This window comes from Carlito syrichta, unplaced genomic scaffold, assembly GCF_000164805.1.
Source record: "Carlito syrichta isolate Samal-C Ts95f unplaced genomic scaffold, Tarsius_syrichta-2.0.1 Scaffold305566, whole genome shotgun sequence".
NCBI classification, from domain to species: domain Eukaryota; kingdom Metazoa; phylum Chordata; class Mammalia; order Primates; family Tarsiidae; genus Carlito; species Carlito syrichta.
This window is the reverse complement of record NW_007249662.1, coordinates 290229-316864: the sequence shown is the minus strand read 5'-3', so window position 1 is coordinate 316864 and position 26636 is coordinate 290229. Positions and strand designations below refer to the sequence as shown.

General features: G+C 42.8%; 1 protein-coding gene across 1 annotated transcript in view; it reads left to right on the top strand.

The window, feature by feature from the left end:
• The window catches only part of RPH3A (rabphilin 3A), a 319927-nt gene that overhangs the window by 156903 nt on the left and 136388 nt on the right, over positions 1-26636 (top strand). The window lies entirely within an intron of this gene.

Genomic DNA, 26636 nt, shown 5'->3' with positions numbered 1-26636 from the left:
ATTTTTAAGGTTCCTAGGTTCTCACATGTAGAAAGACTTATGAGCCACTGCTATTGACCCAGAATAAATGAATGAATGCATGTATGCAGGAATAAATAAATGAATGACCAGCTCTGACATCAGATGTTGACACAGTGCCAGAGGTTACAAACTGATATTTTGAAACCTGGCATGTTTTGATTGGTTTGCATAGGGCTTACATTTTTTTTCTTTTTGAATGGGGGTCTCACTCTGTTGCCCAGTTTGGAGTGCAATGGCACAATCATGGCTCATTGCAACCTGGTCTCAGGCGATCCTTCCACCTCAACTTGCTGAGTAGCTGGGACTACAGATGTGCACCACCATGCACAGCTAATCTTTTGATTTTTTTTTTAGAGTCAAGGTCTTGCTCTGTTGCCTAGGCTGGTCTTGAACTACTGGGCTCAAGCAGTCCTTCTACCTCAGTCTCCCAAAGTGCTAGGATTACAGGCATGAACCACTGCACTTGAACTGGGGCTTACATTTTAAAAAAATTCTGTCAATTGACAAGATTTAAAAACTGGAAGATGCCATATAACACTTTAGACCTCTCTTTAAATATCAGATGATTTGGCAACACTGGGCTCCCTGCAGATGCTCTCATGTTTACCACAGTCCCCAAAACTCCTTCATGCTCACCGCCCACTCTCTTCACCCATTTGTTGCCTACCTGGGGCTTAAAGGCATTTACATTTGATCCTCTCTGTCTAAGTAACCTTCTGTGCATCATGATCTTAAGAATGTCAGCTTTGTCCAGAGTCAGTCTCCTTTGAGAGAATGATGTATTGTCAAGGCCATTCTAAGCTGGGCATTTTTCCTGCCTCTGCTTCAATCCATTTGATCCAACAGCCCCTGGCCCAGCCCACTGGAAACAGAAATAGATTTTGTCGATTTCATCAGTGCGCTGGGGTGTGGGCAGAGGATGTAGTGGGATGAGCTCTGAACTGGGAGTCAGAATGAGTTGGATTTGCATTAACTCGCTCAGTAATCCTGGAGATGGCATTTTTTCTTTCCCAGGCTTCAGCTTTCGCATCTGTAAAAGGAAGCAATGGAAGTCAATCATCTTTCTGTTCCCTTCCTTCTCTCAGGCTCAGGCTCCACTTTAAAGATTCCGCAAGTTTTCCCCTTTGAAAAGGGCCATTTCCGAGGTAGAAATCTGCTTAGTTTATGGCTCAGCCCTGAAATGAAGCTGCTGACATGTCTTTTCCTGATAGAAATCAGCCAATTGCCAATGCTGCATCCAGCCGTGCAAAGCTATATGGCAATTAATTAAATTAGTAAATAAATTATTGTCGTACAAATCCCATTAACAGACGCAGAAGGGGAGATTACATCTTTTAGAAGCGAACTTAAGCATTAATGTCTGCCATCTTTTGAGGAAGGGTTTCTTTTCTATCTCTCAGCCAGACTAATAGTTTGCTTATAGCAAATGCTTCCAGAAGAGGTGTATTAAAAACCCTGATTCACTGTGGGCCAAGTCAGCCCTTAGCGTCCTCTCTTTTTCCTAAAAGAATCTCACCGAGGAGCCCAGATGTCCATGTCTGCAGGACAGTGTCTCGATGGGGTGCTTCATAATGCATTCTTGTCTGGTCACTGCCGAGGTAGTTGTGCATGCAAAGTGGCTTCTGAAGGAAGGGGCCCCTTTTCTCCTTCACACTGAAGGTGAAGGCAGTAGCTTGGCGGTAGGTAAGGTTCTCTCATCAGCAGCGAGAGCCCCTGCAGGGATGTCTATTATCAGCCTCACAACACCACAGTTTTATATTTGCGAATGTACCTAAACAAGACAAAGGCCAAAAGCAATAATGTAGTGGACTTTGAAACTGCATCACTGTCATTGTCTGGGTTCCCCAGAAATAGACCACAAGTTGGGGATTGAAGTGTAATTGGTTTATTGGGAATTTGATCCCAGGAGATGCTGGGAGGGAAGTAGGAATGTGAGAAGGGATAAGAAAGGAGCTGAAAAGGGTGAGTCACCAAACCAGTTACTATGATAGGCAAGTGGAGCTTCATCTCAAGGCAAATCTGGGAGCCACCATAGAACAAGCACCTCAGTTGTTCCATCTAAGGGGTGAGGGAGCTGGGATATTTATACACCTACTCTATCATCTTTGGTCAAAGGTTGCTCCAGGGGTGTGCTAATTCCCTCATACTTCTCCATGCCATGAGCATGGGATGTAGGGTGCATGGCAATGCTAAGACCCAAGAGATGGGTGGGGTACAGGAGGGGATGCTACAATACCCAATATCCAACTCTCCCTCTCTTGATATTTGTCCTGACTTTTATTCCACACACTTTCTACTTAACCTCTGAGGAAGCTAAATCTACTTCCACTCTGGGATCTAGGTCTAAACTAATCATCAGCATCCTACCTCTGGCCACAGTTATGGGTTCAGGGTGAGCACACAGGCAAGTCAGGCCCATGAAGAGCCAGGGATGCTGACAAAGCTTTCTCATTCTTCAGAGAGGGCATTCAAAATCAACCTTCTCTCTGCCTGTCTGAACTTGAGGAATTAAAACAAGTAGCCTTGTAAGTTTCTGGGGACCATCTTGAGTCCGCGAAGGAGAGTCAGATGGAAGATGAAGCCAGCTCCACAGAAAACAGGGGAAAGAAACCAAACCTAAATCTTGGTCTCACCAGCGAGCTGCCAAATCAAGCCATCTTTGACACTTGAACTTTCTCAGGACTTCTGGTAATTTAAGCCAATGAATCCCTTTCTTATTTAATCCAGCTGGTGCATTTTCTGTTGTTTGCAGCAGCATGCTCCCTGCATGATTCAAATGTGACTGCTCAGTTTGGGTGTAGGGTGGGGGATGAAGTGAGGACATGGGCTTTCTCATGCGTGGTTGGCGGGATCATGAAATGACAGAACTGTTCTGAAACCCATATGCATGGCAGGCAACACAGTGCTGGGCTTGTGAGCTTATCCTTGGGAAGCAGCATATCTGGGCTTGAGTCCTGGTTCTGTCAGTTTTTAGTTGTGTGATGCTGAGAAGTTACATACTTCTCTGAGCCTCAATTTACCCATCTATAAATGAGAGATAATTTAAAAAAAAACAAAAAAAAAACAGTCTCAAAGGACCGTTTAGAAGGTAGGGAAGTGCAAGGCTGAGCATGTAGTCTGTGCTCCATAAATGTTAATAATAATTATTCCTGTGATGAGGAGAAAATGTGGTCACAAGTAAGGATGTGCAGACTTCTTGACTCAGTAAATTGCATTTTTAGGAATTTATCTCCAGTAATTAGATAAGTGCCTCAACATACATGTATGAAAATTTTCTTTGTACCACTGTTTAAACTGGTAGAAAAGAGGAAACAACCTAAATGTTCAACCAATTAGGGTACGGCAATCAATGTGGATAGATTGGGATCACTAAAATGATGATGTATATCATAATTATTTATTGATGTGCAAAAATGCTTTTTACATATGAAGTGGGATAAATCAGTTTTAAAGCAGTATATAAAGATCAGTGCTGCTTTTGTAAGACAGGGTATGCACTCCAACATTGCTCTTTGTATGGTAAGATGTAGTATGATGGATAAGTTTCAAGGCCTTCTTTTCAAGTTACTTGGCTATTTAATTATACAGTGAGCACATATAACCTTTGTCATCTGAAATTGACAAAGTCTTTTATATTTTCAAAACATAAATGAGGTCCAATTCTCCTTACTTGCTAAATTATTAAATGCCCTTCATTTTCTTAAATATAAGATGAGTTTTCACTATTCCCCGCAAAAGGTCTGGTTCATACATTTTTCTTTAAACTTTATTTGTTTCTCATTACTAAAGTAATATGTGTCCCTAGTAAAAAATTCAATTACAGAAATTTATTATTTAGCTTCTGCATCTTCCACTCTCATTCTATTATTTACTCCTAAATTCAGAGTGTGTATATATTTATCTTCTCTATGTGTAAACATATCTCCTGTGTTTATGGTCTGTGTATATGCTAATACATCTTCCTAAATCTTCTATCCAAAACCACCATTATTGGTAAGCCACTCATGTGACTTAGCCTGTCAACAAAGCATAAAATGCTGCATTATATGAGAAGGCAAATCTTAATTTCAAAAAGTAATTTGGAAAAAAAATCCTTCTTAAAATCAAAGAACTAGAATGTATCTATCTATATGTAGTTTTTATTTCTTTAAATCAATTAATTAATTAATTTATTTTTTGAGTTGGAGTCTCACTCTGTTGCCCAGGATGGAGTGCAGTGGCACGCTCACAGCCACTACAGCCTCAACTTGCTGGGCTCAGGAGATCTTTCTGCCTGTCTTCCCAGTAGCTGGAAACTCAGGCATGCACAACCACACCTGGCTAATTTTTTAAAAAATTATTATTTATTATAGAGATGAGGTCTCATCATGTTGCCCAGGCTGGTCTTGAACCCACGGGCTCAGACAACCCTCTTGCCTTGGCCTCCCAAAGTGCTGGGATTACAGGCATCAGCCACTGCAACCTGCCATTTTTCTTTATTAATATATGATTTATGTAAAAAACACACAGATCCTAAGTGTACGGTTTGATGAGCTTTGATACTTTTTAAAAAACATAAGGCCACACTTTATAGACTTTCCTACAACTTGCTTTCTTCCTTTAGCCATATATCTTGAAACTCTTCCCCATCTGTCCCATTCTTTTAATCGCTGTATAGCATTCCATCATTGTGACCACACAATCATTTATCTCCCCAAACTCCTCTTGATGAACATTTGGGTGGTGTCCAATTTTTTCACTGTTATAAACAGTGCAGTGAATATCCTTGTACATCTGTCTTTGTGCCCTTGTGGGAGAAATTTTTCAAAGGTGGATTGTTATTGATGTCTGAGCACAATCGATTCAGACTGTTTCACGTGGGATGTTCAAGAGATGCAATCTCTGTTCTCAGAAGGGCCTCAGCTAGACAAACACCATTGCTGACCAGAGACCTCAGTTTTCACGTCCCTCCCGAAGGTGGGGGATTCTAGGCAGAGCCCACTTGATTCTTCCCTCTCCTTCAAACCTTGTACCCAGGTGAAATCCTGTTCACTCGATCAAGGCAATTTGGGTTTGCGTTGATCAAAGGAATTCTCTCCGCTGGACTTTTTGGGCTCTAGGAAACCATGGTGCACACAGGGGAGGGAACAAACAGGAAACAAATGAATCATGCACAAAACCCAAGGTAGCCACTTCTTGAAGTCCACATGACTAACCATGGGGGGCGTGGGGATCGGTCCTTAGATGTCCTGTTTTACAAATAACACCACCAGTCCTCACTGGAAATGGAGGACATTTCTCTTTGGTAGAGTATTATTGTTTCTTGCCTAATCTGCAGAGAAGTATGCTCCTTTCCCTTGGTAGAACAGGAAGGTCCTGGGGTTAATGATTTCACAGAAGAAAAAAAAATCCTGGATTTTCCAGAGGCAACCAAGAATAGTGGAAAGAGCACAGGTTTGGGGGTTAGAGAGTTGTGAGTTTGAATCCCAATTCTGATTGCCTGGATAGTGGCCCTCCAAAGATATCTATGTCCTAATTGCCAGAACCTGTGAATATGTCATCTTAGGTGGCAGACGGGACTTTGCAGATGTGATTAAGTCAAAGGCTTTGAGGGGGGAAGATTGTCCTGGATCTTCAGGGTGGGAGGCAAAGCCATCACAAATGTCTTTAAACAAGATAGGCAGGAGGGACTGAATTAGTAGTAGGAGATACAGAGATGGGAACGAGGCCAGAGTTATGTGTTACCTCTTACATTGGCGGCTTCTAGAAGCTGGAGAAGGCAAGAAATGGATTCTCCCCTAGAGTCTGCAGAAAGAATGCAGCCCTGCCAATCCATTCAGACTTCTGACCTGCAGAACTGTAAGATAATAAATCTGCGTTGCCTTAAGTCATCAAGTACGTATGTACTCATTTGTTGCAGCAGCAGTAGGAAATTCATACACCAGCCTGTCCACTTACTGTTGTGTGACTCTAGACAAGCTTTTAACCTCTGTGAGCCTCATTTTATTGTCTGTAAAATGAGCACCCTCTCGTGTGTGTGTGTTTTAACAACTGGAGATAAAATATCTAAAGTACCTACCTTAGTGCCTGGAACCTAATAGGTGCAAAGCAAATAAACAGAAGGCATTATTATGTTATTGATAATATACTTCTTCCACATCATAAAATATTAAAGACACCTTATAAGAACTCAGACTATGAATTAATGACAAAATAGAACCAGAGATGCAGGCTCAATGAAAAAATAAGGGCAGAAATTCAGTTCAAGGAAAAAACCACCCATGTGTAGGTAATATGGATTTAGGGAGTGGCCCCATGTGAGCTTCAGATTTGGGACTGAGCTTCCTGGCTGCCAAAGTGAAAATGGAGATATGTCAAGATTTATACTTTTTAATAACAGGGAGAGGGAAGAATCTAATTACTCAAGGAAAGCAAAACTTTTCTTAGTACTGCAAGAAATCTCCCCCTATATTTTTCCTTTGGCATACTTAGCAAAAGTGCAGTCAACTAATTATGTGATTATCTGTTTAAATCTGTCTCCTCTTACTGGACTAATTATCCTCAACCCTGGTTTCATACTGAAATCACCTGGGACTATTTAAAAAAAAAAAAGCCTGATTCTTCCCCAAACTAATTACGTCAGAATCTCTGGGAATAGAATTGACATCATTATTTTTCAAAAGCTCCCCTGGTGGTTCTGGTGGCAGCCAGGGTTGAAAACCCTCTTCACTGTACTGCTAGTCCCTGGAGGTAGCAACCAGATCTGTCTTATTTACAACTTTATCCCGGCACCTTGCCTAGTGCCTGGCATTAGTAGGTGCTCAGTGTATCTTCCTAATTCATTATTTTTGCACAAGTAAACCATTCACCTGATTTTAAGACTATCAAACGGCATTCATTGGAATGTCTTCCTCCTTACCTACCTTCTATTCATCTAGTTCTCACTTCTCCTCAGTTGCCCAGTACAGGTGATCATTGTTACAGTCTCTTTCAAGATATCTTCATGCAAAGATATATAAAATTGAGTAGATGTGTGTTTATGTACGGTTTATTTTGTAGAGGGTCTTGCTATGTTGCCCCATCTGGTCTTGAACTCCTGGCCTCAAGCAATCCTGCTGCCTCTGCCTCCCAAGATGTTGGGCCTATGTACTGTTAAATTGAGTTATTGGTTTCAATTCTTCACTCCCCTCTTGTGGTATTACTCACCCACACCCTTGCCTTGGTTCATCGGAGGTAGAGTGATCTTTGCCTTGACTTTGGGCTTAGTCATATGACTTGTTTTGGCCAAGAGGTTGTTAGCTGAAGAGATGTGAGAATCTTGAAATGCTTTTGTGAGATTGTTCTTCCTCTCTTGGGCTCCATGATACACCATGAGAAGAGAATGCCCTGGTTAACTATTGTCCCATTCAACCCGGCTCTTGCTTGTGGAATGAGGAACAGACTAAACACACCTGTAGCTTGCAGCCCAGGGCAGAGCCACCCTGCTGAGCCCTGCCAAGATCAGCAGAAACCCCAACCAGTTCTCAGATCCACGAGCATGAGAATGAAAGATTATTTTTTAAAAAAGTTTTGGGGTGGTTTATTAGGCAGCACTATCGGGGGAATACCATGTCCTCTGTGCCCAGCTATTTGCCAATATGTAACATAAGTCTTTCCAAATCAACGAATCTCACCCTATTTAAAAAAAAATTGTATCAGAGGAAGGTAGCCAAAGATCGATTAAAAGATACAAAAGTACAGCTAGATAGGAGGAATACGTGCTAGTGATGTGTAGCAATATAGGGTAGCTATAATTTTTTTTAATTAAAAAAAATTAGAGACAGGGTCTTGCTCTGTTGCCCAGGCTGGAGTGCAGTGGTGCAATTATGGCTCACTGTAACCTTAACCTCCTGGGCACAAGTGATTCTCCTGTCTCAGCTTCCAAAGTAGCTGAGACTGCAGGCATGAGCCACTGAGCCCAGCTAATTTTTTTTTTTTTTTTGTAGAGACAGAGTCTGGCTATGCTGTTCAATCTGGTCTCAAACTCCTGGCCTCAAGTGATCCTCCTATCTTGGCCTCCCAAAGTGCTTGGATTATAGGCGTGAGCCACCACACTCAGTCAGATTGACTATAATTAGCAACAGTTTATTTTATATTTTCAAATAGCTAAAAGAGAGGATTTTGAATGTTCCTAACACAAAGAAATGACAAATGGTTGAGGTGATGGATATGACCCTGATTTGATCATTATACGTGTATCATCATATCATACTGTATCCAATAAATATGCACAATTGTGTCCTTAAAAATATTAATACAAAGCAAAAAAAACCCTGTATAGAATGGCATTGTTTGGATATACAAATCTCATATTCAAAGACATCTAGGTAATTTCTAATAATTAGCTCTTAAAATTAGTCAGTAAATAACCTCCTATATATATTATTTTGCATAAGTTCAAACATTTCTGCAGAATATATTCATGAAAGGGGAATTGCCATGTCAAAAAATATATGCATTTGTAATTTTGATAGATATTGTCAAATTATGCTCCATAGAATTCTCCTTCCAGCAGCGTTTGAGAATACCTATTTCCCCACAGCCTTGCCAACAAAGTACATTATTAACCTTTTGATTTCTTTGCCCATCCGATGGGGAAAATGACATCTCAGGGTAGTTTTAATTTGCATTTTTCTCATTTGAGTGAGATTGAATGTCTTTGCAAATGTGTGCAATCCGTTTGTGTTTCCTTCTCTATGAACTATTTATTACCCGTTAGCCATCCTTCCATTAGATTGTCTTTTCTAATTGATTCTCTCAATACATATTTGCTGAATAAACAAATGAATGAAATAAAACAAATTTAGATAGGGGGCACTGAGTACCATGGTTCAACATCCCACACAAAGCCCAGTGGAAATAAGAATAGATTTGGCTTGGCGGTGGTTTTTCATGGTGTTCTTTGATAAAAAGCACAGGATCTCAAATTTAAATAAATGCTCCCCCTGACAGACACCTGCGAGAGACTGAGGTAGCAAGGTCCAAGTCAGCAGGCTTCTGGAACAAGAGCTGAGGACACCCAGAGGCCGTCGCGGTTCAGCAGAATGTTCAGTGGGAACGGAGTATGCTACCTTGTTTGTTTTCTGCGATGGGTGGTCGGTGTGGGTCTATGTACTTTGGACACCAGGTGGGCAGGTAGCAGGCTGACACCCTGTTGGGAACATTGAGGAGGTGGATCTGGGCTCTCACCTGGATGGAAGGTTCAGGCGTATGTTTCATGAGTGCCATGCGCCGCCCTGCTTTCTGGCCAGAGTGGGCTTAATAACAATAGTGCTATACTAGTGGTCTTAAAAACAATGGCTGTTGCCATGCTCCCTGCTACTGTCATTCCTGCTGTGGCAGCTGTTCTGGTCCCTTATATCATTCATGGAAATGACCCAGAATCACCTCCCCTCCTGCCAGGGCTGCATATCTTTCCCCTCTGCCCTGGGGTTTTCTGGTTCCACTGAGCCATGAGGCATTGTGGAATCCAATTTCTCCCCATCCTTATGATGTCCAGAAATGTAGGAGAGCTGACAGCCCACTGTGGGGGGCGGGGGTTGACCAATGACTGAGAGCTGATGGATAAACTCTTCCTGCCCCCAGATGGAAGGTTCCAAGATGCAGTTTCTCTGAAGACAGCTGCAGGACCAAGCAGTCGATCCCTATACACACCTTTTGTCTCCCTCCCACTTTCCTTGCTCTGGCTTCCCTGGGATTGCATTCTCCAATATGGTGTCAAAAGAATAGTTTTGTCCAGGCTCTGCTTTCTAGGAAACCCTTGTCAAGACAGAAAGGAAACTTACTTCCATCCAGAGATGGGGTTTTCTATATGTTGTGTATGTGACAGCTAGACCCTAAAAGCAAATTGGCTCGTGGATTACTGTGAGGAAGCTTTAAAGGAAAAGCCCAGGTCAGGCCACGGTGGCTCACGCCTATAATCCCAGCACTTTGGGAGGCTGAGATGAGAGGATTGCCTGAGCTCACGAGTTCGAGACCAGCCTGGGCAACTTGGTGAGACCTCATCTCTACAATAAGTCAAGAAAAATTAGCCAGGCATGGTGATTCATGCCTGTAGTTCCAGCTACTTGGAAGGCTAAGGTGGAAGGATCACCTGAGCCCAGCAGGTCTAGGCTGCAGTGGCTGTGAGTGTACCACTGCACTCCAGCCTGGGTGACAGAGTGAGACTTCGATTCAAAGAAAGAAAGAAAGAAAGAAAAAGAAAGAGAGAGAGAGAGAGAGAGAGAGAGAGAGAGAGAGAGAGAAAGAAAGAAAGAAAGAAAAGCCCCACTATTTATCAAGCACTTAGTATGTGAGGACTCTAAGTGTTACATAAAAACTATATCACTTAGTCTTACAGTACCCCTATGAAGTATTACTAATAGCATCTTACCAATAAAGGAGATTTTGGATGTTTAAGTCAATTGTCCAGGTTAGTAAATGATCAAGCTTGCTTTCAACCTAGTTCTGCTCATTTCTCAACCAGAGAAAGTCACCTAAGTGTATCTAGACGGCCCTTTCTGGGCTCCCTCGTCTGTTTTATAGGAATGAGACCGTGTTAATGACAACATGTAACTTGCAGATGTCCAGCCCATCAGGCTTTCCAAGTTCTCCCAGATTTGGTCTTTCTATCAACCCAGGAGGACAAAATATGGTGCTTCCTAGTCATGAATAAATCCTATTGAAAAAAAGCAGAAACCAAAGCTCAGAGAGGCCGGGGGACTTGCCTAAACCTACCTAGCTCGTGGCCACTGGAAGTTTCTACAGCCCCGCTTTGCTCTCAATTGAGCATATATGTGTGATTTTTGGTTACTGCCTTAGAAATTGTTTTGGAAGAATGCAGCAGTGAAAATTCAAACAAAATAAACAGCACAGAGCAAAAAGTCGGCCTGGAGTCCTCCGTGTGTGTGTGTGTGTGTGTGTGTGTGTGTGTGTGTGTGTGTGTGTGTGTCCTTGTGGAGTTATCCTGTGAACATACTGGCATGCACATTAAGTAGGACATCACTGAAAACATGCAAAGGGCAGGTCGTTGCTTGGAGATGGTTCTGTTTCAGTGCACATCAATTGCCCCTCTCATCTGAGGGTCCCTCAATCCCTGGTGTGGATGGACGATAAGTCACGGGGCTGATCCTCCACTGGGAACAATCAGGTTGTCATCTGCCTCCTGTTGCGCATCTGTAATGAGAGAGCATTGCTTGATGGATGGGAGGACAGGAAAGTGAAGGACTTACCCAAGGTCGTGCAGCTCATTGGTGGCAATGCTGGGGTTTGAGCATGGTTCTCCCGACTCTGGCTCACTTTGTTTTGTGGTTTCCCTGCAAAACTGCAGGGCCATAGCACTTAACCTCAAAAGACCAGATGGGAATGATGTGTATGGACAGACTCTTGGATCTCCAGCATCAGGTCTATAGGCGGTTGTCCACCATCTGCTTCTGGGGCTGCGTCTTGCCTGGCCATTCTCCTAACTCTGGCAGGTCACAGCCATCACCAAGCCTCCTCTAGTGGGCACTTCCCTCTGCTCTGCTCCAGCACAGTGGCTCAGCACATCCCGGGACACCTTCCTTGGCTCCTTCTAATGACAGGTAAGTCATTGATCAGCCTGAGAGCCTGCTGACAGCAGGATCTATTTAAAGAAGCACGTGTTTCCAGGTGCTGAGTCACGTCATGCTGGACCAGCCGGCCGAGTCTGGGCAGTGCGGATGTTCATAGTACAGCAGCCGCTGCACCTCAGACTTGGATAAATCCCCCCAAAGAGGCTCTGAGCCAATCACCCGTCTGATAAGATGAAACATGCCACCACGAGCCCCAAATCAACTTCTAGACTTTAAACGCGGGTATTCTTATTACCTCCTGTGGACAATTACTCTCTACTATAATGGTGATCAATTAACCAAAACAGCTTTCACAGAGACCCAGGTTTACAATCTAGCTCTGCTGCTTACTAGCTGTGTGACCTCGGGCAAGTTGAGTGGCCTCTCTGATTCTCATTGTCCTCATTTGTAAAATGAGCTTACATCTTGTGGGGTACAGGGGAGAGAGAAATACACAATATATAAGAAACCTGTGGTATGTAGTAAACATTCAGCAACTGGTAGCAAATTAAATTAAGTTTGAAATTAAATGTGTTCAGCATCATGCTAGGCATGGTAGGAGAATATCAAATACAAAGCACTATGATGCTGGCTCTCATGCAACATGCTGTCCAGTTGTTGAAAGAAGACAGACTTGTGAAGTTACAGTGAACAAGTCTGAACAAAGCAGCATTCAGATGGTTGTGGAGGACTTGCTTTGGCTCGGTCAAAGCACCGACAGAGGCTCTGGGAGTGCACAGATGTTCCTGGCTTCAAGCAACTCACTGTCTAATGGGAGAGACTGTGACATGCAAACATGTCGTGACAGCACAGTGTGGAATGTTCTTGAATATGCTTAAAGTGATCTGAGAATTCAGGTCAAGGAGCAGTTAGCTCTGCCTGCGACATTTGGGAGAGGTTTGTGAAAGGAAAAAGGTGGCAGATACATGGCATCTGTGACATTGCTCTCCATTCTTTGCCCATGGTAGCCATTGGTAATCAGTCGAGGCCCTCTCTGCATCTTTCTCAATACAATGATCACCCTCTGCAATCTTCTCAACACAGTGCTCCAGGCAGCCGTTGCCAATCGATCAACACTGATATGATCCATCCCTGAGTTAAAAGGTATTTCAAGGCACTAACAGGTGTCAGCTGTGAGATACAAATAATCAGAGCTATGGGTTTCATGGAAGAGAAATGAATGGTGTGGAGAGAGGTATGAGGAAACTTGGAATCTAGTTGTGGCTTTGACACTTATGTGTCCTGTGAATGGGTCACATAATCTCTTTGGACCTGTTTCCTCTAAGTGGCTCTGATTCATGGAGTTCTGAGACAAAGTGTTTCCGCGGTGGACAGGTCTATGCAAATCTACCTCTAAAGTCTGAAGCTGAGAGGCCTAAAGGAAGAAGCAGGCATAATCAGAAACATTGAATAGGGACTTAGGAACAGAAGCCATGCCTCTCTCGGCCAGTGGTGGGACAAGATGGTAGATCCTTGCACCCTCACTCTCTAGACCCAGAGTTTATTACCATAGGGAAGGGTGATTCTGAAGCGGTGTGTAGGACACTGAAGTACAGTAACATCAAGGTAGTATGACTCAAGGGCACAATTTGTGGTAAGTACCTGTTCTTACGCAGGGAGCAATAGATACACAAGAAATCTCAGAGGCCTTCCTGGAACTGGGGTTCATCAGAAGCCAACATGGCGGATTAGCATCCAAGATGGAGTTGTTTTGGCCTCCACACAAAGGAGGCAGTTCCAGTCTGGGTGCTCGAGGACGACTTACCACAGGAGATAGGATTTCAGAGGGCTTCAGGGGCTAGGCATAATTTGCACCACCAGGGAGCAATGTGAGCACGTGTGTGTGCATGTGCATTCTAAGAGTATGAGGGCCGGTGGTATGTAGGCAATGATGAATTTCAGAATCAACTCCCCTCTACCCACTCCAAACAAGAAAAGCAACCCTGCCCCCCTGCTGCCAGCAGTCTACACTATGGTGTAACCTTGCTTGTTGGGAACTGGAGAGGGCTGTCAAGATCTCAGTACCTGCCAGGACGTGATCACAATCATGGAAAAAGTGGTGCAGTCCAGAGAATGGGGAGAGGCGTTGCGGGCAACTGGGCTCATGGCTGCTTCTCTTGCATTTCAACTTGCCATTCCCCTTGACAGGGGCCCCACTTGTCTGACTCCTCAGCAGGGCCACTCACCCCTGAGCCCACCAGGACACTCGCTGATGGACAGACGGGCTATCTGCCATGCAGGCTTGCGACCCGCAGCTGTGCCTCTGAGAGTCTGTCCTCTGCAATGAAACCAGGGAACTGCTGAGAGTTTGCCTATAGACTCAGTCCTTGACATTTGGACTCCCTTTTCTGTCTACTTTTCTCATTTCACCTATAACCCAGTGGGCTGCTCAGCAGAATAGTTTGGATATGTGGACTCTACAGTCAAAATGCTTGGGCTCAAATTCTGGCTCTGCCACTTCCAAACTGTGCAACTTCGGGCAAAAGACTCAATCTCTCTGAGCCAGTTTCCTCATTCATAAAATAGGGGGAACAATAATGGTACCTCCTTTATGGTAAGATGTGTGGATTCAATGAAAAAATAATCTATGCAAATGCAGTGCAGAATCTGTTGCAAATATTTCATAAATATTCACTATGATTTTATTACTGGCATTATTATATGATCAGTTATAGCTTTTCTGCTTTTCCCTTGTGTCTACTCAACTAGTCTATAAGTTCCCTGAGAGATAGAACCATCTCTCTTTTATTCCTCACAGTGTGGGCACGATACTGAGCATGGAGGTGTTCAAAACTCTTGCCGGTTACTTGATGCAAACATAGAGAGATGTAGAAGGTCTGAAGGAAGTTCACCCTCCTCCACTCAGGGCTGCCGATGATCTTCAGGTTCACATCTACCATTCCAGACTTATCTCCTGCTCCTTTTTATAGAAATCTACCTCCAGGCACATCCAATTCTTCATGAATCCTTGAATACTCCACCACTCTTTTTCCTGCTTCTCCTTGCAAACCCTATTTCCTCTGCCTTCCCTTCCATCTTTTTAGGCAAGGCTTTTAAAATTATAAATGACATAAATCCAACATAAAGTAGCCAATGCAGAAAAAAAGTATTTGTTCAAATAACTGAAAGATGTAGTAGCATTGGTTTCAGGTATGGTTGGATCCAGGGGCTCAAATTATGCCATCAGGACATTTTCTTTCTCTCAGATCCATTGCCCTTGGTGTTGGCTTCATTCTTGATTATGGTCACTCTTGCTAGTGGCGAGGTGGCCAACAATAATTCAAGGTATGCCTCCCACCATTGCAGTCACCAGGAGAAAGAGAACTCCTTTTCATTGAAAGGAACAGAGAGAGTCTGAGATGGCTTCTCATTGGACCAGGTTTAGTCATGTGCTCATCCTCAATTCAATCACTATGGCCAGGAAGATGGAATACACTGATTAGACAGAGCTGAGTCAGGTATTCATCCCAGGGGCAATTATAGGGACTAAGAGTTGGTAAAAGGTCATTTCCCAAGGAATGCTGGCTACTGTGCAGATAAAAACAACAGATGCTCCACTCAGATGGCAAACCCTTTTCATCATTCAAGATGAAGTTCGTATGTCATCTCAGTGAAGACTCTAAACCCACTCCTACCCCCAGGTTGAGTCACATGCTGTCTCTACTATCAGTCCACAGTTTGTACAACTGGAGATAACTGTCTCTCAAGGGGGTGATTGAGTGTTATTAGTGTTGTAGTCTCTGGGCATCTGGCATGTGCTTAGGACACAGTGGACATTTGATAAATGTTTATTGAATGAATGAATGAGTGAAACCAGAGTGTGTTTTCCATCAGATCCATTGCTTTCCCTTCCTCATCCTGTTATCATGGGGTGGGGGTGGAGCCCTTCAGGCAGAATTTTCCAGGCTCTCCAGCTCTTCTACAGCCAATAGAAGACCTTGGCAGAATAATTGAGGGCAAAAGGAGGGGAGAGCTTGGGTCATTTCCAGGTTCCCTACTTCTCTCTACCTGAGAAGCATCTTTTGCAGTGGTTGTATCTCTACAGTCTCAGCTTTTGCCTTGTAACCCTGGCCCCTGGGTTCATCCTCACTCTGTCTCTCCAGACATAGGGACAATTGTGGCTTTTGCTGTAGTTAATCTCTGGGTGGTTTCACCCTCCCCTTTTGACTTCTGACTCTTTCCAACCCCTATTTAATCAATTTCCCTTATTAAATTTTATATATTTGAAATACTTAGCATGATATATATTTTCCTGGTTGGTATCTGACTGACATCAACAATTTCCTCAAGCCATTAGGAACAAGTGGGCTCTGTAGAATTATCTGAGCCACAAAGGGACTTTGGTTTACTCGTAGAGAAATTTTTCAGCTACTGGTGTGAGAGAGAGAAGTCACTTCTTTTTGAAGACTCTGTATTCACTGAAGGTTTTCCATTCATCAAACACCCCTGCTGCTTGTCTGCCTGGTCCCAGTTGGTCAGGGAGGAATATATCCATGGGGAGTCAAAAGATGTTGATCATGGGAGTGGTAGGGAAAAAAAGTATAATGTTTCAAAAGTATAATGTGTGTATGTGTGTGTGTGTGTGTGTGTGTGTGTGTGTGAGAGAGAGAGAGAGAGAGAGAGAGAGAGAGAGAGAGAGAGAGAGAGAAAGAGAGATTGATTTCTATTTTATGCCCAAATTCCAATTTTTCAGAAGAAAGACAGGCTCCATAAATTTTGGCTCTGACAAGTTATGAGAGAGTTGTGGGTTATTTTTGCACACAGCAAGGGTGGGATTGGGTCAGTAAAAACCCCACAGTTCCCTGCTGTACCTCACAGAATACAGCATAAACAAGCAGGGCAGGAAAGCTCAAACTGTGACCCTTGATGCCTGTCAGACCTGGACTAAAGTCTGAAGTCCTGACCTTGCCTCTTATTATGCTGTAATCTTGCATAAGGGACTTAGCATTTCTGAGTCTTGATTTCCTTATCTGTAAAATGGAGCTGATTATAGCATCCACTTCATGGCATGAATCAATGCATATAGAATGCTCAATGTATAGCTTAATGTAACTTACCATGCAAGCCTTCTATTAATATTGACTCAACCAATTACTGAAATCTACACACTGAGACTGGACCACAGGCCTTTGCAGGGCTGAGACCATACCCCATTCATCTTAGTACCTACAGTGCCTGGTATATATGGGAATTAACTCAGCTCTGAGGATCAGAGGCCCGTTCAAGTTAGCTCAGATAAAAATGGAGGTTGTTTTATGGAGTCAGGGAAATCTTTTAGAAGCCAATGGTAAGAACTATGACTGAACTTTATTGCAACTAGAGAGTCATCCTGTCATCTTGGACCCCTTCCAATGCACATGTTACTGGTGTCCCGTCAATGTTTCTCTGCTTTATTTTTCCCTCTTTAGATAGATGCCATCTCTTCTCATGAATCTACTTGTACCTGCTCTGTCATGGCAACCCCAAATGCCAGCTCTTGCTCCCCAAGGCTACACAAAAGGCAGATCATATAGCAATTGCGAGTTCAGACTTGGAGTCAGATAGTCTGGCTTCACAATTTTGGCTCTGCCACTTACTAGCTGTGTGACCCTGGATTTGTACTACACTTCCATACTCATCTTTTATGGAAGGTTCTGCCAAGCACCCCAGTTTCCTCATCTGTAAACTGGGGACAATAATAGCACCTGCCTCACAGGGATATTGTGAGATGGATGAGTTAATAGATGTGACATGTTCATAACTGCCTGGGACATAGTAAGTGCTCAGTAAATATTCGTGATTACTACTACATGATTCTTCAACTCACCTCCTGTCTTAGGTACATTCCCAAATACAGACTCTGAAACAGGTAAAAGGATTTACTGGAGAGTGTACCCTTGGAAAACTGAAAGGAAAATGGGATCGCAAGGGAAGGAAAGGAGGGCAAACAGGACGTGTAAGTCCCATGGGAGGTAATCTTGGCTTAATCCTGCAGGGAGTGCCCTGGAGACTGTAGTCCCTCATGAGGAGAGGAGGAAGCTGGAGTATTTATACCCCTGCACCTGTCCATTATGATTTAAGGTAATTCCCAACATACTAGGCTCTCTGTGTCACCCTGAGAGGCAGTCAGAATGCACAACAATGGGAATGGGACCCAAAGAGATCTGTATGGGGTACTGATGGCCTTGGCCACATAGCTCAGTCTTGATCCATAATGCAAATCACTCAACAGCAGCAGTCTGGTGGGTACTGTGGGAGTGAGATGACCACCTGTTTCCCAAGCAGGTGTGGCTGGTGGCTTCCATAGCAAATGAGTGGCTTGTTCTAGGGAGAGCTGCAGATGGAGCAGGGTTAGTAAGATAGAACTCAAGGGGAATGGGTGGCATCCCAAGGATACAGATGCTCTTCTGCAAAGGTCTGTTGGCAGAATGCTGTGTACCCAGCACTGCACCAGGCTCCTCGCTAATGCAGCGATGACAAAGATGAGACACCACAGTTTCCTCTTGAAGGTAATATTGGCATAGTGGTTTCTCTAGTGGCCCTGTGAACTTTTTAAGGGCAAGAACTCCGTCTTATTGACCACAGTGTCCATCCCACAGTAGAGGCATGGTAAGTGTTTGCTGAGCTGAGCTGACGACTTGAGTTCAGCTGCGGGGAGAGCAATGCTGCTGGAGACCTATCCTGTCCCCCACAGCCTGGTTCCTCGATTTCACTCCCTGGCAGGTCTGCTCTTCCCCTGTCTTATCTGACACCACCCTGTATGTGAAAGACCCACCAGAGCAGCAAAGGGATGCTAGAGTGAAACCCATACAGACCAGGATGGTATGGCATTTGTGTCTGTATCACAGTTCTGCCTGACTCTATGAAATCAGGGCCTCTTTTCCCCAATCCAGAGAGGAGCCTGGCTAAGCAGCTTTAGTGATGCCATCATTCAGTAAGACCATTAACAAAGCAGTCAAATGGGTAAGCATTGCAGTCAGACTTCCAAGTTCAAATCCCAGCTCTTCCACTCTCTAGTTTGTCCTTGGGCAGTGACTTGACCTCTCTGTGCTACAGTTTCCTTATCTAAAACTGGATATGATAATCATAGCATCTTCCCCCTAGGGCTTTTGTGGGGATTTAATAAGATATAGTGATATTATTCAGCTATCAAAAGAAATGAAGAACTGTTATGCTACACCATGGATGAACCTTAAGACACTGAATCATGCTAAGTCAAAGAAGCCAAAAACCACATTTCATAGGATTTTATTTGTACAAATGTCCAGATTAGGTAAATCCATAGAGAGAAAAAGTAGATTGGTGGTTGCCAGGGGCTGGGAGAGGGGGAAATGGGAAGTGACTGATAATGGGTATGGGGTTTCTTTTGGGGATGACACAAGGCTCTGGAATAAGATAGTGGTAATAATGCATTATCTTGTGGATATATTAAAAACACCTAACTTGTACACTTCAAAATGGTGAATATTATGTTGTGAATTAAATCTCAATTAGAAGCTCAAAAAACAACAGATGCTGGAGAGCATGCAGTGAAAAGGGAACACTTCTAAACTGTTGGTGGGAGTGTAAACAAGTACAGTCTCTGTGGAAAACAGTGTGGTGATTTCTAAAGAATCTAAAATTCGACCACTCGTACAACCCTTTAACCCCCCTACTGGGAATATATCCAGAGGAACTTAAATCACCCTGTGAAAAAGATAACTGTACACGCATGTTTATTGCAGCACTGCTCACAATAACAAAAACATGGAACTAACTGTGTTGCCCATCAAAAGAGGACTAGATAAAAAAATGTGGTACATATACATGATGGAATATTACGCAGCCATAAAGAAAGACAAAATGATGAACTTTGCAGTAACTTGGAAGGACTTAGAGGTAATATACTGAGTGATCTATCACAGAAACAAAAAACTGAGTATCACATGTTCTCACTCATAAGTGGACCTTGAACAACTATTGTAATACTATAAGCAAGGGGTTGGCAGTAGTGGGAAACTGCCAGGGGAGGGGTGGGGCACACCTCGCCAACAAGGGTACCTGCATAATGAACATTTGTTTACCTAACCCTGAATTGTATTACACATATTAAAAATTAAAAAAATTTTTTAAATAAAATAAATCTCAATTAGAAAAATAAAAGATACGGTGTGCAAAATCCCTGGCTCACAGAAAGTACATGATAAACCATCTTTTACCTGGATTATTGGGGTGGCCTCTTAACTGGCTTTTCCACCTCTCCCCTTGCTTCCATCAGAGCATTCAGTGGTGCATGAGTTCATGTCACTCCAGTTCTCTAAAGTCTTCCATGGCTCCCAGCTTTGTGAGTAAGAGCCCAAGTTGTTGCAATGCCTGACAAAACTTTACACCATCTGGTTTCTGGCTTCTTTTGTCATCATATCTTCAGGATTCTTCCCTTTCTCCCTCTGCTCCAGCCATATTAACCTTTTGCTGATCCTCAAACATCTGCAAGGTATGTCCCTACCTCAGGGCCTTTGTACTTGTCATTCCCTCTGCCTTGAACAAACTTCCCTTAGAGAGACACTGGGCTTGCTCTTTTGCTTAATCCAGGTGTTTGCTCATGTCACCTTCTCATTGAGACTTTCCCTGATCACTCTATTTAAAATAGCAACCTCCTACCCTGGCCCTCTTATTCACCTGCCCAAGTGATCATTCTCTGTGACACTCATGTTTATTGCCAACTCTGCATCGTGTCAGCCCCAGGAGGCAGGAGTTCCGTGAGACTTGTTCACTGCTGTGTTCCAATGCCTGGCACAGTCCCTGGCACAGTTAGTGCTCAATAATTTTTGACTGAATAAATGAATGTTGGCTCTTGTGATAACTTATAATAAACTTTCTGAGGCTTTTAATCTTTTAATTTTCCTCTCATGGCTGTCTCTTACAGATTCGAAACTGACACCTCTTTAAGGCATCTTTTTCCTTTCAGCTCATCTCCATCGGGTGTTGGTTTTTGAGGCAAACATTGTTCTTGTGGTATAATGATGAAGTTGATCTAGAAAATAGTTTCATCTCACTTTGAAGTGAAGCCTCTTTTTTTTTTTTAAAGACACCAGAATCCCTTTAGTTTTCTAAAGCTGATGTGGAAGCTAATTTGTGTATTGCTGTCAGTTGGAAGGTTTTGAAATTAATTGTCTTAGCTAACCTTGTTGAGATCTAACCATGTTATGTTTAGTGCATAAAAACATCTCCTCATTGGTGTCTGGTGGGACTGAAAGTCCTGCCTTATTCTCTCTTGAGTAGGAGAATGTGATTTTTGTTGGTTTCAAGATTAAGATGGGGAACTGAGTGGTAGTGGAAAGAACTCTCGGATTGGGAGGCAGATTCTGCAATTTGGATTCTAGGACTAGTTCTGAAGTTCACTGACCATATGGACTGGGGTCAGGCTACTCTTTCTGAACCCTTTGGCAAAGGGTACATTTTGAAATAATTTCAATCACACGTGTAATACAGAAATACATCCTTACAAAAAACTAAGATTTACAAATAAGGTTAACATCTCCTTTGGCCATGACTCCCCTTTCCCCTGAGGCATCCTGTCCTATGTTAGATGCTTCTATGTCCAGGTGATTTTTTATGCATCTGTATATTAATACATTGTGTTGTTTTGTAAATGTGTGTCTTCCATAAATGTACAATACTATAATATTATACTACAACTTGCTTTTTCAATCCAACATTTTACCTTAGAGTTCTTTTCACATCAATACATATGTATTTCTTATATTTTTGAACGGTTTCATTGTATTCCATAATACAGAGGTATCATGACTTATTTAGTCATTTTGTTATTCTGAATGTTTAGGCTATTTTCAACTTTTCCCTATTACAAACCAGATTGCAATGAAGTGTCTGGTTCAAAATTCTGTCCTTCTTAATGAGGGCATGGAAAAGCTCAATGTTAAATCATTTCCAGAATAACCTTGGTGTAATCAGGGTCCCATGGGGCCCAGTCTTTGTTCCATGCCAGTTCAAAGAAACAACAATTTGTCAGAAAAATGTAATTGAACACAATTCCACTCTTTACTTAGTTGCTCGGGGCATTCCCAAAGGTAGTATACTGGTGGGGGCTGGAGGGGGAGTCAAAGTTAGAAGTACATTATTTTCAGTGAATTTGTTTGTTGTTTTTGGGTATTATTTTGAATCTTTTGCTTTCAGATAACATTGTTTTCCCTTACTGAGTTTGGCAAATCAGTTTTATTTCTATCTTATTTTTAACTATACATGTACACACACTGAGAAAAGGTACACATAGTTGCAAATTAAAAGAATAAAAAGGATATAAAGTGAAACCCTACACAGAGACACTCACTACTTCTAGTCTTATATGTATCTTGTCTGTTTAAACAAATCTAAACACATGTGGTGGCATACTGAACAGAGTTTGGACACTTGTCTTTTTAATTTTTTAATTGTGGAAAAATTCAAGCATATGTAGGAATAGAGAAAATAGTATGATAAATCCTTCTGTCCTCACCATTCAGTTTCAAGAATCATAAGCATATGACTCTTGTTTTTTCAGCTGTAAGACACATCTTGGACATTGTTCCAGTTCATTCTGTTTAAATCTGCCTCATTTATTTTCATGGTTGCTAAGTATTCCATAGTAAGGATGTTTCATAATCCATTTATCCAGTCTCTTGTTGATAGACATTTATGTCACTATACGCAGTGCTGCAATAAATATACTTTTACATCCATCTTTGTGCATGTGTATGAATAAATCTGCAAAAAATTCCTGGAGGTAGAATTGCTGAGTCAAAGAGATGTGCATTTAAAATATTGATAAGTACTGCCAAATGGCCCATTAAAGGTTGCATCAATTTTCACTCTCACTAATAGTGTCCAAGATTGCTCATTTCTTCGTATGCTCACCAACACAATGTCCTGTTATGGTTTTTTTTTTTTTTAAGTTGGCCTCTCTTTCTGTCACCCAGGTTGGAGCATGGTGGCATGATCACTGTTCACTGAAGCCTCAACTTCCTGGGCTCAGGTGATCCTTCTGCCTCAGCTCCCAAATAGCTGGGACTACAGGTTTGTGCCACCATGCCTGGCTAATTTTTTTTGTAGAGACGAGTTTTGCTATATTGCCCAGACTGGTCTTGAATGCCTGGGCTTGTGGAATCCTCCTGCCTTGACCTTCCAAAGTGTTAGGATTACAGGTGTGGGCCACTGCATACAGTCCATTAACTTATTTTTAGTCTTTAAAATACTTTCTCCTAGTTATGTCTCTGACTGTGTTTTTCACACCAACAAGTGAGATTTAAAAAATCAATGTAGTGGGTAGAAATCAGCATAGAATGGAAAATATCAGAGAACATCACTTATAGTGAGGGTAAGTGCTATTTTGTAAAACTTTGACTTTGGTCACACATTTGTGTACGAGTGTATATATGAACTGGGTTCTTACATAAAAATGTAGTTTTTACTGTGGGTCTCGGTCTAAAGTTTTGAAAACATTTCTCTACAGTGATGGCAGCTACTTTCTAGAACATTCTTCTCTTATTCTCAACTTTCATTCAAAATAAAAAAGAAAATTTCTCCAACCCTCTCTTACTGGCTGCTCCCCCTTTCCCTGGTCTCGTCCTGTGAGAAAAAAAAATGTTCTGATGTAAATCCCCTTCAGTTCCTTTCCTTGCAGTTTCTCCAACCCCTCCTCACTTCCTTAGAGGTCCTGAGTGAGGGACTGCTGACAACAGTGTTTCACAAAGGGAGCTCTACTTACATTCAGGGCAGCATTGGTCTCCATGTCAAGGGGCTGTCCTGTACATTGTGGGGCATTTAGAATTCTTGGTCCTGGGCACTGAATGCCAGGAGCATCCTCCAGCTCACAGCAGTAGTGGCCACCTCCTGACTTTTCTAAGTGCCCCCTGGGGGCTGTACCATCCCCAGTGGAAAGCCGCGCTGCTGGTGCTGAGATAGGTAGAAGCAATGACTGTGGTTGTACTCGTAATGACTTTTGTCGCAATCACCTTTTAAAAATAATTTTTTTAAATTAAAATTTTATTTTAGAGTTGTGGGGTACACATGAGGATTTACTGCATGAGTAAATTGAACAAGGTGAGGTTTGGACTTCTAGCAGGCCCTCCCCCACCCCCAGAGTAAACCTGGTGCCCAGCATGCTGCTGTGTGTGCCTTATCCCCTCTCCCCCCTCCCTTCCTTGGCTGTGTCCAGAGTCTGTTGTTGCCCCCTCTGTGCTCATGTGACCCGTGATCAGGGCCCACTTATGAGTGAGAATATGCCATATTCAGTTGTTTCTGTGATAGTTCACTTAGTACCCAATCACCTTTCTCTACGTCTCTCCTGCCTCGGGGCCTGGATAAGTGTGATTTCTTCTGTGTGGAATACTCTAAGCCCTCAAACTCCCCTACATATGTGCACACACACACACACACACACACACACACACACACACACACACACACACACACACACACTCTGCTTGGTCACCCCCTCCTACTCATCCTTCAGGTCGAAATACCAGAAGCTCTCCTGGTGTGTCGTTCTTTGCCTTCACTGCGCACACCACAACAGCAACACTATTTTGGTTTCTTGTCCTTTTGTCTGTGACCCGAATCTCCCTGTAGTGTTTGTGTTCCCTCCATGAGGACAGGGACTCTGGTAGTTGCAACCACACTTGTATCCCCAGTGTAGTGTCTAATGCCCAGAAGTCACGCAAGAGATACTTATAGAAAGAATGATTTAAATATGTTTTCATTTTGGATCAGGAGAGGTAAGGATGGACCAATGCCCATTTCCTGAGGGCATCAAATAATCCCTTTCCCTCGTGTGACGGAGACACTTTGTTGTCTGTGAACTGATAGGAAATTCTGGTGAATTGTCCTAGGCAGGAGGATCAGCCCAGGCCTGCTCAAACCTGGAAGTCAAGTGAGTATGAAAGGGATTATCCATAAGCGTAGGTGGGTGGGGGGAATCTACCAAAGATAGTGCAGCAACCTGGGGGCTTGCACTGCAGGGGCATGGTACTATCCCCAGGCACTTAGTGGCAAGAGGCAGGTGAGGTTTCTGGAACCCTAAGAGAGGAAGTTGTGTGGAGGGGCCACCCAGGAGGAACTGTGGCATTTGACCAAAGGACTTGGTCAGCCCATGGACATGACTCGGGAAGGAAGCAGGGGAATAAACGCACTAACTTCTCCCTCCTCCCACCCTCTGATCTCCTGCCAGGGCCTCCCATTGACTTAACTCAATGGACGAGGGAGCCCTATGATGCAATCCATGTAGATCAGCCCCCAGGTCCTGGGACAAGGTGGACAAGGGTGGAGAGTGCACTGAAGGAGAGACAGAAGATAACTGGGACAGGGATTATCTCAGGGGACAGCTATGAGTTGGCTTTGAGGGCCATGGAGTGGTGTGGTTAAGACCACGGGCACCAGGGCCAGAGTCCCTGGGCAGAAGTCCTGCCTCTTCCCTACCTTCCTAGGTATGTCACCTCTCTGGGCTTCAGTTTCCTCATCTGGAAAATGGGAATAACAATGGTGCCCACCTATATGGCGTGGTGTGGGAATTGAAGGTGTCATATCATCTGTCAAGTACTTAGATAAGTGATTGGTACATGGTCTGTCCTCAATAATTGTCAATGATTATTATTGGTATTGTCATTTGGGACATCATTCTTCTAGGCTTGCACAGAAATTTGAATGGGAGGAGAAAATGCATAAAACCTTTCATTAAGGGATGAGGTTTTGCAAAAATAAAAAAGCAGTAAAATATAATGACAGTGGACTTGGGTCCCTGGTACAGAAAAGACTGCCCCCCAAATGGGGTCTGACCCCAGCTTTGAAATCTTGATTGCTAATGCAAATTGAGTTTATTTATTTATTTTCTCACTTTTAGCACTGTCATCTTTTTTTTAAAATGATGTATAGGCTGATGTATATTTAAATGGAGAGTATAAATGAGTTTTCACTTGGTACTTTGAAATGTGTTAATCCCCTGGAGAGAATGATTAAAGCTCTTTACAGATGGTAGGGGTGTATTTTTTTTCTAAGCCGATGTTTGCATTCAGCATTCCACAGAATTTTCTTCTTTCACTTCCTGGTATCAGAGGATAGAATCATTTTATTGCCAGTATCACCACCAGGCCACAGTGAGAGGTGGGGCAGGGCTGATGATGCTGGAAAGAAAAAAATTAAGTAACAAGACTGCTTTATAGAGAAAGGCACTACAGCAGTGAAGGATACCAAGAAGATGGACAGAACAAGTTGTGACAAAGAAACAAGCCATGCTATGCAAAAAACTACACACACACACACACACACATACACACACACACACACACACACACAGAGAGATATATAGAAATATAAAGAGATATGCATACAGATAGATAGATACTTTGCATTAATCTGTTAAAAAGAAGGGCAAAGAAGTTGGAATGGATGGGGAATTCTCTCAGGCATCAAAGACAAGTTCTTAGATTGTCATTGTCATATTAAGTATTATGCTGATGAAGTGTGAATAAAATATTTATGAAAAGAGAACATTAAATCTTACCCAGCTGCCAGTATCCTGGATATGCCTGGTTTGAGAGTCCAGAAAACTTGGTTCACCCCCTGGAACTTCCTCTCTTTGGTTTTCGACTCTTCCAAGACACTGAGTTTCTCAGCCCCACATCCTCATTACACTAGCTCCACTGCTTACCTTAAAAGATTTGGGTTGGTGAGAATGAAAGTTCTTTGAAGAATATGACATTGTGTATAAGAATGTAGTATATATTTAAAGTGTAATAATAAGCAAATGATAGGTATCCATTTATCCACCAGGAATTTGCTGTGCATGTACTATGTGCCAGGCACTGTGTTAGACCCTGGGGACACAGGGTGACCTCTTTGAAGGGTACAGAAAAACAGAGTTAGATGTGTAAGACAGTAGACAGAGATTAGAATTAAACTATCCTAAGACCTTTATGTCATCTTGGAAGGGAGTAGAGAAATTGATTAATTTTTGATTAAGTCATATAAGCATATTAAAAGATGGGAAGTAACCACTGAAATAATAGAAGAATATGA